Consider the following 11,106-nt stretch of genomic DNA (forward strand, 5'->3'; position numbering starts at 1 on the left):
TCCTTATATTAAGGTTCATAACTTTACATCAGCAAAGTCCCTTTGCAGCATAACACAACATACCCATAGGTTCCAGGGATTAGGGAAAAATAACTTTGGGAAGATGTTATTTAACCTACCATAGTGCATTCTGCAAACCTAAACCACTGGACAGAGATGACACATTTGCCAAGCTACCTCTTCTTATGAAGCTATAGCTATTTATTATCTTCCCAGTGAGAAGAGCCTATTCTTTCATCTAAACTCTCATAACTGTTTGTCCTGAGCATAACTCTCTCTGTGTTTTTTTTTTTTTTTAGACAGGGTCTTGCTCTATTGCCCAGGGGTATAGTGGTGCAATCTTCTGCAACCTCTGCCTCTGCCTCCTGGGTTCAAGTGATTCTTCTGCCTCAGCCTCCCGAGTAGCTGGGATTACAGGCATGCACTACCACACCCGGCTAATTTTTGTATTTTTAGTAGAATTAGGGTTTCACCATGTTGACCAGGCTGGTCTCTAGCTCCTGACCTCAGGTGCTCCACCCACAGCAGCCTCCTACAGTGCTGGGATTACAGGCATGAGCCACTGTGCCTGAACCTAAGCATAACTCTTGACTTCTGTGTTGGATTTTGCTCCTATTACACATTCCTGCTTCAAGTTACTGCATCCCTTTGTGAAGCAGGCTCACTGTGCATGAGTTACTAACTTTTCTGAGTCTGGTGAGACGGAAAATAGTCATATGTGACAAGTTGTATGAAGGGGATTTTATTAGTTACAGATGGGAAGCAAGAGAAAACGGAATCCAAGGATTCATTGTAAGCCAGTCCCCCAGGGCTCAGAAAGTTTCCCTGTGGCAGATAGAGTCTCAGTTTCACTTGAACCGCAGATTAGGAATCCTGAAAGGTAGCCCACCATGGTTATATACCTCAGGGTGTACTTGATTCACTAGGCTAAACCTTTGAAGGACATCCTGCTTCCAGAGGAGAGAGAAACAAGGCCCAGCTATTTCCCCGTAACTCAAGATGTTACAATCCCTAAAAGGGACAGGAGCAAGGCCTGCGCTGTTTCAGGCAGTTTTTCCCTGTCTTAGGTTACTGTATTCCCAGCACATCCTATAATTATTCCTGAGAATCACAAACAAGAAAGGGGAGAGACCACCCAGAGGATTGCCCTGTACCTTTTCTTTGGGATCCATCTCACACTTATGTTCATTCTGAGGGACTGTCATCTCATGACCACAGGGGAGGGCATGTGACCCAGCTGAGCTGATCAGAGCTCCCCATTCTCTGAGTATTGATTAGGCCAGGTATTGAACATGTGACTCAAGTGAACCAACGAGTCTTCCCTGAAATTGATTTTATGGATGTTGAGAGAAAGAAACTCTATTTTAGCTGTGTTTGTTGATTCAAATGATGTGACTGTGGAGCTCCAGCAGGCATCTTTACTGCCATAAGGAGAAAGTCATCTGCAAAATGAAAGCATGGGGAGGGAAGATGAGAAACATCAATTTTGCATCCTACTGTTTATCCTATGCCTAGCACAGTGTGTGGTCCATAATAGCTGTTCAGTGAATATTTGTCAAATGAATAGAATTCTGGTGGTTTTGAGATCCAGTTCCAGTCGCTAAAGTCTAGGTTCTTGCAGCTCGTCCTTCTGTCTCATGAGCTACCTCATTACCTTTTCCAGCTAGGAAGCTCAGTATACTCCTTTGCTCTCCTTAGACCATGTTGAGTTGGGTTTCAATCACTTGCAACAGAAAGAATTCTGGAGATGGTGATGCATCACACAACTGCTCTATATTTGACGTATGATGCTTCTCACACTAGACTGTAAGCCTTTTAAGAGTAAGGATTGCGTCCCTTACATTTTTTCTCCCACAGTAATGGAAACTTCAGAAGTGTTTGAGTTACAGGGTATTGAGGCACCCTGGTAAGAGAGGCATGTTGTGCAGGAGAAAGAGAGCCCATATGACAATAAGAAAGAGATGGAGAAGCAAAATAGGTGCAAAGGAGTCTGTAAAGAGATGTGTGTGCTCACATAGAAAATTCCAAGCAACGGAAAAACTCAGGAGCAAAAGGTGGCAAGTTGTGGCTCTTACCCTACCGCCTGCTTATTTCTATCTATATCTTTCCGTCTGTCTGACTATCTAACCAACAGTAATAGACACGTGGCCACCATTTCTAGGCACCATCACAGGCTGTTCCTTTCTGTCTTTCTGGAACTTCTATTCATCCTAAGCCAATTCAGACCAAGTGAGGGAACCTCCTTCCTCCCTGCTCCATGCTAGGAACTGGCTGGAACGCCTACTGTTGCTGCGGATCTGGTTGCATACATACTTTGTGCATACTCCCCCACGCCCCATACCCAGCCATACCTATTTCCTTTATGGCAGTTCTCCATCTCCGGCTTCCCAAAAAATTCATCCTCACCAGATCAGCACCTACTGTCTACCATTTTCCTTACCCTCTGGGGGAAAAGAAGATTTAGAAAATAATTCTTTTTTTTAAAAAAAAACATTGATTTTTATGGATTTAGAGGTACAAATGTAGTTGTGTTATGTGGATATATTGTATAGTGGTGAAATGTGGGCCTTTAGTGTAACCATCCCCTGCATAGGGTACATTGTACCCAATATGAAATTATTTCTGTGGTTGAGGTGGTGGTGAGAGTGGGAGGTGGGAGAGGAAACCTCTTCCTGGCTTGATTCACTTGAGTGGATAGAGCTCTTCATTCACGCTGTGACATTGGCTCTAGTTCTTAGTGGTTAATAGCTGGACTCCAGCGTCACATCCTGCCTCTGACCTTAATCTCTGTGATAACTTGGCCTCAGAATAATTATTTGCATAAGTGGCTGTCATAAAACTATTGATATTATGGGGTCACTTATGAGGATGAAATGGTGGAAAACATTACTCAATAACATGAAACATGGAAAGTACTTATAACAAACATAATCTATTATTGTCACACATTTTTATTATTTTTTTCCAAAATGACTGAAACTGTCAGGTTGACCCAGCTCCAAAATATTTTAATGTCAATTTAAAGATATGGTTCATGCCAAGGTGAAGAATAAGTGTAAAATTTCTATTTACTATTATGAAAAATTCAGATGCACGCGGCTACTTGTGCACAGCAGCTGTGACAAGGGGTAAAGCTGGTGTGTAAATGTGGCTCATATATGACTCTGATGAGTCACACTGGATTCTGAAAGACGGATTTCAGACACAAAGGAAGCATGATCAATTCGGGAGTTCTGAGGAAAATTATTACCATCTTAGTTTCTGAGTGCCAAGAAAGAGAATCAAAAGTAATTTTTAATATGACTAGGGATTTCTTTAGTCCATTTGGAGAAAATGTTTTACCTTCTCTTGTCTATCATGGTCATTTTAAGACGAATTATTAGCTTTTACATCTCAATCTCATGTCACATATTCCAACTTTATCACTTTGATTTAATATACTGTCTTTAGCACATTTCCAATGAGAAATTACAGAAGAATTATTGCTGGGGAGGAGATTTCAAGACTTACAAAAGTTGATCATGAAAGAAATATTAATAAATGGGCTTCTGATTTTTTTTTTTTTTGAAGAGTTTGCAGAACTTTTAATTTTGTGTTTTTTTCTAGAGTGGGAGTAGATGCACTTTGGAAAAGGTAGATAATTGGACAGAGCTCTTTGATCATGTTAATTCCAAGGGATCCCCACTTCTCGGATTTTCCTCAAATATTATGCCAATATGATATATCCTGAGACTTTCCTCAATATTCTATTTATATAGTGCCTCGTTTTTATTTCTGGACTCTAAACTTATTAAGAGGGGGATGCACATCTTATATACAAGTGTCCATAGTTCCCAATAGCTAGCCTAGAATCCTATATGTAATAGCACTGGATAAATAGGTGGATTTTTGGAAGTTGAACATCATGGAAAGGGCAATTCCAGATTTCTACACAAGGCCACAGCCATAATCCATGGTCTAGATTTTATGGTCTAGATTTTCACTTACTAACTGAGTGGCTTGACCATCAGTATTCCGATCATCTGGAAACTGTGGCTGATTAACACTGACCTCGCAGGGAAGATTAAGCTACACACGTGGTAGAGTCCATTACCTGGTGTGAAACAAGCCCCAAGTTACAAAAGACTTTAAAATACCAATCTTTTACATTAATATGTGGGTCTTTTTGGACAGGGGGATATAACTTACAATGTATTTTCATTTCTTCTCCAATTCTCATCCATTCTAAGGCAGTCATTTTATATTCACTGGAGAGTTTGAGGTCTTAATTTGTTCTCCTTTCAATACAAAATATAAGTATTCTTTGCATCATGGAATGTTAGAGATGGAGAGAAAATTTACAATGGACTTAAATCCTTCTTTCACTGCAGAAACTGAGTCTGACTTTACTTTGGAAGGACAGCAGAGAGGCCTGGATCATCAAGAGAGTGGAATTGGCTAAGTGAACAACTGGGAAATGGAGATTGTTCAGGTTCTAGCAAAGCTTGGAGGTGATGGTGGGGGAGGGGCACAGGAATGGGAGAAAGGGAAGTGGGAATTTGCTAGCTGTTTTAGAGATAATGAGAAGACAAGTCTGACTAGTGAGCTAAGGTGGGAAGGTAAAGACAGCTTGCATGTTATAAAGCCAACACTGCGTCTGGCGCTTTACTTAATGTTCACGGTACCTCCATCACATCCTTGATTCTCTATTCATTTCACAGATAAGGAAACAGCTCCTAAGAGTTAACTTGTCATTGGCCACCTCACCAGTATGTTCTCCCATCTATTATTCTGTGAAGGTTCAGAGGAGAACAATTTACTAACATTAGGTAGAAACATTAGCTTGGACAATTTTGGAAAGGCTTTGAAGTCAGACCAAGAAGTATGTGCTCACCTTAGAGGCAAAGGGAACACTCTCAAAGTTTTCAGTTTGGGAGGTAGGGAATGAAGTTTATGATATAATAAAAAAGGTAAGTTAGGAAGCTTTAACCTGAGAGGTAGAAATCCCTCAGCTCATCCTTGAAATGCCAGGTTTCCACTGTAGTTCCTGTTAATCCTAATTTGTTTGTTAGGTTATACCCTTTCTCCAAGGGGAAGGGAGGAGGTGGAATGTCTGAGGTGCCACTGAACCACACTTGCCCTTTTTAAAGGCATTGTAATTGTAATGAAGACTAAGAAGTTTTCCCTCTTGCTGCAGGCAGAACCCAGAGCAGAGCAGGGCATGCTAATGCTTTCTTAGCAACACTGAACAAGCAGGCCCAAGATAGCATTAGCAGCATTCATTCTGAATTTTTCATATCTCTCCCTTTCTAGTTTTATCCCCTTAAGTCATGTACTAACTTTAGGGCTGGAAATGTTTGAGCTCACCATCAATTTCCTTGTAGTTGAGAAACAGAGGTAAGCCACTGATGTTATTACATTATTGCTTATAATAAGTTTGATGTGAAATAGAATGATGTGACAGGACTTCAAAACTGTCTATTGCCTTGAATATTAACACCTCACCTCCAAGTTGGTGTTGATATTTAATAAGTGGTTTGCTTCATCGTTTGTCTTTCGGCAGCGCTGTTAGCCATTCCGCTGTGCAAAAGGAGCAGCTGACTGCTTAATTAACCATGATGCGTCTTGGCATGGGACACCTTTCCTTTTCACACCGTGAGCCTGTTGAGTTCCAGATCCCCTGGCATTGTCCCCTGAACTGCCAAGGCGACCCTGGGAAACATTTTAAGTAGATAAAAGTTGTAGACAGCATGCCTCTCTTTCTAATGCCTTTATGCTGACCCTGGGCTGCCTAGGCATGCCAAACACAAAGCCCTCAGAAGGAATTGCCAAATTCTGGGGACTTTCTTGGCTGCTTTTTGCTCTATTAAAACCTACTGCTTCTTTTCCCTTTTTCCATTGCTGTAGGGTCTTGTTTTCAGCTGGATGACCATGCGAGACAATAAGTCAGTCCAAGAAATTTTAATCTCCACTAATCAGTAGGTTAGTGAACGTATTAATCTTCCAAGGTAAGACAGTGCAGGCACCTTCTCTCTGTTTCTTCCCCTTCTTATAGAGAATTTATAGCTACAAGGCACTTAACAGACCATTCAAGTCCAAGCACCTGAGGTTCTGGTTCAGTAAATCTGAGGTGGGGTTAGGCACCTGTACCTGGAAAAAGCTTCAGTTGACCCTCACATGTCACCCTGAGTAAGAAATACTACACTCTAAAAGAGAGACCCTAACATTCCAAGATGCCAAGAATACTTACATTTTGCTTTGAAAGTAGAACAAATTAAAACCTAGAACTCTCCAAAAAATGTAAGATGATTGCTCCAGAATTGATGAAAACTGGGGAGAAAATGAGAATATATTGTAAGTTACAATCCCCCTCCAAAAAAACCCCACATTTAAAAAAGAAACCATATTTCTTACTCAGGATGACATGTGAGAGTCAACTGAAGATTTTTCCACATACCTACACTTAACTCCACTCCAGATTTACTGAATCAGAATCTCTGGTGCTTGGACTTTTAAAGAAACTTTCTAAACTTCATGAGGAACATGTTAAAAAAAACCCACAGATAAGATTATAATCTATGGTGAGAAACTAGATGTTTCCCGCTAAGATCAAGAACGTGGCAAAGATGTCCCCTCTCATCCCTCCTTTTCAGCATCATGCTGCAAATCCTAGCTAATGCAATAAAAGAAGAGGGGGAAAAATAGATAAGGAAGAAATAAAATTGTCATTGTTCACAAATGATGTGATGGTCTCTGAAGAAAATTTTTAAAAATCAATAAAAATAAACCCTGGAACTAATAAGTAATTGTAGCAGAATGGCAGGATACTAGGTTAATATACAAAAGCATTCAGTCACTTTCTTATATACCAGCAATGAAAGATTGGAATTCAAAATTAAAAACACGGTGCCATTTATATTAGCAGCCCTCAAATGAAATACTTAGGTTTAAATGTAACAAAGTATGCAATTAAAAGCCTGCTTGTCTGTTGATTAAAAGAAAAAGAAATACTACTGTCATGAGATAATGATTTCGAGGCTCTAAAGTTGCATCATGGAATGCAGTTGCCGCTAGCCATATGTGACAATTTAAATTTAAATTAATTAAAGTAAAATAAAGGGGGAAAATTCAGTTCCTTAGTCATATTAAGCACTTTCAGGTACTCATAGCCACATGTGGTTGGTGGCCACTATATCCAACAGTGCAGATGTAAAACATCTCCATCATCACAGCAAGCTCTGTTGGACAGTGCTTTTACAAAGCATAAATCCAGTGTTACTTACTGTTTATTCTAAGTGAAAAACAAAGCAGAACAGGGTGAGAAGGTGGAGGGAGGTCTTAGGACTTGCCTTTCCTGAGGGGATAAGTACCAGCCAGTGAGTATTTCTCTGGTGCCCAGAATTTGGGTCCATTCTGATTCAATTGTAACTTACAGCCTGATGGTGCTTTCATAAGGTTTTCAGTATTTGGTCTGAATGCCACGTCCGAGTGACATACTACTTTTAGTAAAACTTATATTCTGATACTCAAGTTTCTAGTTTATAAAGTAGCTTCACTTCCATTAATTTACGTGATGCTCCTAGTATAAAGAGGAATTAGGCAGGAAAGGTAATATTATTCCCATTTAAGAGCATGAGACCATGAATAGTCATTAATAGCAGAATAGTTACATACATAAACAAGTAGCCATGAAAAGATGTATCAGATATATACCTGTTGATTTGCTGGAATTTTACCAAAATAATGGTGATTAAGAAAAGCAGATATAGGAAAGTGTGTATGACACCATGGTGGTTATTTACAGGTTGGCTCTCTGATCCATTCCTCACCCATCTCCTGCTCTCCTCTGTGCTACAGGGTGGCCGATTCCTGAAGGATGTGTTTTCCAGGCTACTGTGTCAGTTGGCTACCAGTTGAGTTCAGCCAATGGGAGTCATTGGTGGGTTAGAAGCTAGAGGGAAGCCAGGGTATCCACCTTAGGCAGCATCTTTAGGGGTGATATTTCTTCATGGCTCTGGACAGCTTTGCCATGGTGCCACTTCTACCAGGTGACTCAGCTGCTGGGCTGAGATACCATTACCTCCTCCTTTTGCACTTCCAGCCTAAGGAAGAGTAGAATTCCCTACTCTTGTGAATCTCCCGGCTGCCTCACTGTTCCGTGCTTGGTTTCTTAGCTGTCTCATCACTGGTGTAACCAATAACTTGCATTGAATTCCCTCTGTTTGAATTACCTTAGAGTTATTTCTGTTTTCCTAATTGGGTCCTGACTAAAACAAATATGATCTTTCTGTGTAAAGAATGATAACCCATATAAAATGAGAATATGTTTGGTTATGTGCATGCGTATGATTCTCTGAGAATGGGGAAAGGCATAAAAAGATAAGTACTAGGTCATTAACATGGAATCCAGGGGTGGCTGTAAGTACCTGTGGGGTGGGGGAGCGGAAAGGGGGAAGGATGTAGCTAAACAAAAAAGAAAAGCCTGCACAAAAAATTCACTATATGGTAACATATATGCATTTATGGAAACTCATGTGTACTTATGTTTTAGTAAGAGATCTGACAAAACTAGTTGAAGCAGTTTACTGACCTGCTGAGAGGTCAGCAAGGGGAGGAGCTAGAATCTGAAACTAGATCATCTGATTCTAAATGTGGGTCCCACACAGTGGCCCAGAACCCAGATTCTGCAGCCAGATTTCCAGCGTGGATTATCTTGGCTCCATCACTCACTGCCTGTGCATCCTTGGCCTGGTGTCCTCATCACTAAAGCCAGGACAGGAGAGAATGACAGTTATTACTTAGAGTTGTTGAAAGGGTTAAGTGACTTAAACAAAATAATGTGCCTTTGCTAATGGAATGAAAAAAAAAGAAAGAAATTGGAATATAAATGATACTTTGGGGAATCTATCTTAGTGAAATAAAACTAAGTATGAAACTGCTTTATGTACAAATGTTTGTTGCTGCATTTTCATAATAGCAAAAGATTGGGAGCCACTTAAATATCTTACCATGAGGTATTAGTTAAGATAACTGTGAAATATCTATTTGATGGAACATCATAAACTTGCCAATTGCTTAAGAAAGTAGGTAATAACATTTAAAGTACCCATGCCATAATGTTATGTGGAAGTATAGAATTTTAAATTATATAATATTATGATTATATTAAAAGATAATTATTATATGAAAAAAGGCAAAAATGACAAACACTTTTATAATGAAGGGGAAATATACAATTGATTTGAGGTAAAGACTTCCTTGTTACCGGCTGTTAATGTTGGCAGTTCTGTGGTCTCCGGTTCTCCCCTGATGTATATGTCAGCCATCACTTTGGGCCAAAAATATAGGTTGGAGGCAGTACATCGAGCTGTGTGTCTTTTTCATGAACTGATATTTCATTGAAATGTGCCTATGCAGAAAGACATCTCTCTATTTAAGGGAAGGCTGTTCCTAGGTTTATGGAGTGACCAGGGAAAGCATAGAGGGGGTGGGAAGAAAATTCTTTACCATTTTGCATCCCTTTTTCTTTGTCCCTGCAATAGAGGTCCATCCCTTAGAATGCCTGTCTAATCAGGTCAGAGCCCCTCTCGGTGTCAGCAATCTAGATGACCCTGATTAAGCCCTGGGTTAGAGCATCCGGGGGAGATGTAGTGCGTCCCTCTTTCAAAGCACTTTCCATATTTTGCTTTGTGTTTGTATAATATCTTCACTGTGAGCTTTTGAGGGCAAGGCTATTGTATTCTTTTTTTTTTTTTTAAAGAATCTTTGTTGAGATATAATTCATATACTGTATATTTCATCTGTTTAACACGTGCAGTTCAGTGCTATTTAGTATATTCACAGAGTTGTGCAACCATCATTACAAATTCTGGAACATTTTCATCTTGCCAGAAGAAACTCCATACCTGTCAGTAGTCACTCCCCATTAATTACCCTCTTCTCTTAGTCCCTGACAACCATGCATCTGCCTTTTGTCTTTAAAGATTTCCCTATTGTGAACATTTCAAATAAGTGCAATCAGATAATTTGTGGCTTTTTGTATCTGGCTTGTTCATGCTGCAGTGTTTATCAGTACTTCATTTCTTCTTATGGCTGAATAGCATTCCATTGCAGTCTGGAGGATTCTTATCTCTGTACCAGCATAGTTCCGGGCACATAGGAAACATACATGATAATTTCTTAAGTACTAATTGATTCATAATAGTCTTTAAGTAGTCCTCTTTTCAGGCCACAGCAGTCAATTCATTTTTTCTTGAAATATAGCATTCAAATGTTCTTCTCTGTACTCACTGCAAATATCCCCAATTTAAATTAACCAGATCACTGACTTCTAGTCTTTTCCCATTCTGATTTATTCTCTAAGATTTAATTTCCTAAATAATAACTTCACATATTCAGACTCTTGTACAAAACATCTAGTAGCTTTCTGTTGTCTATAATTCATTTGGGCATTTATTCAACAACTATATTGTGAATGCTATTACATTCTAGGAGCTGGGTTGGGTACTAGGACTTAGCTCTGAGCAACATAAATGTAGCTCCTGCTTTCATGAAGCTATGGTCAGTAGACAATCACTCACATAAATAAATAAATAATTATGAACTATGGGAGTTATATGAAAAAATGAAGATCATATTTAACTTGAAAGAGGAGAGAAGCCTTCTTTAATGAGGATAAATTTAGGATTGATCCTGAAGGACGAATAGATACTAGCCAGGGGCAGGGTAGAGGGATATAGGATATAGCATCAGGAATGTGCTAGGTAGTTTTCAGGAAAGGAAACAGGCCACTGTGGCATGGGCGGCATGAGTTTTGGCTGGTGAATTAGGCAGGGACCAGATCATGTAACATCCTGTTGGTCTTGTTAAGGGTTTTGGATTTTATCTCAAGCACAATAGAAAGCCTATCAGTGTGCTTTAAACAGGGAAATGTTAAGATTTTATATTTGTTAGTTAAAAATTATTCTAGAGAGTGAAGGCAAGAGAAGCTAGATAGGAGAGTTTTTAGTAAATAAAGGGAGAGCTGACAGCAGTCACACTAGCAGGGTGGCAACTGGGATGGATGGGGTAAAGGTTTATATTGAAAGTAAAAGCTACAGGATTTGGTCATTGGCTGGATATAAGCAC

This window comes from Sapajus apella, unplaced genomic scaffold, assembly GCF_009761245.1.
Source record: "Sapajus apella isolate SASKATOON/1434 unplaced genomic scaffold, GSC_monkey_1.0 scaffold109, whole genome shotgun sequence".
Classification (NCBI taxonomy): domain Eukaryota; kingdom Metazoa; phylum Chordata; class Mammalia; order Primates; family Cebidae; genus Sapajus; species Sapajus apella.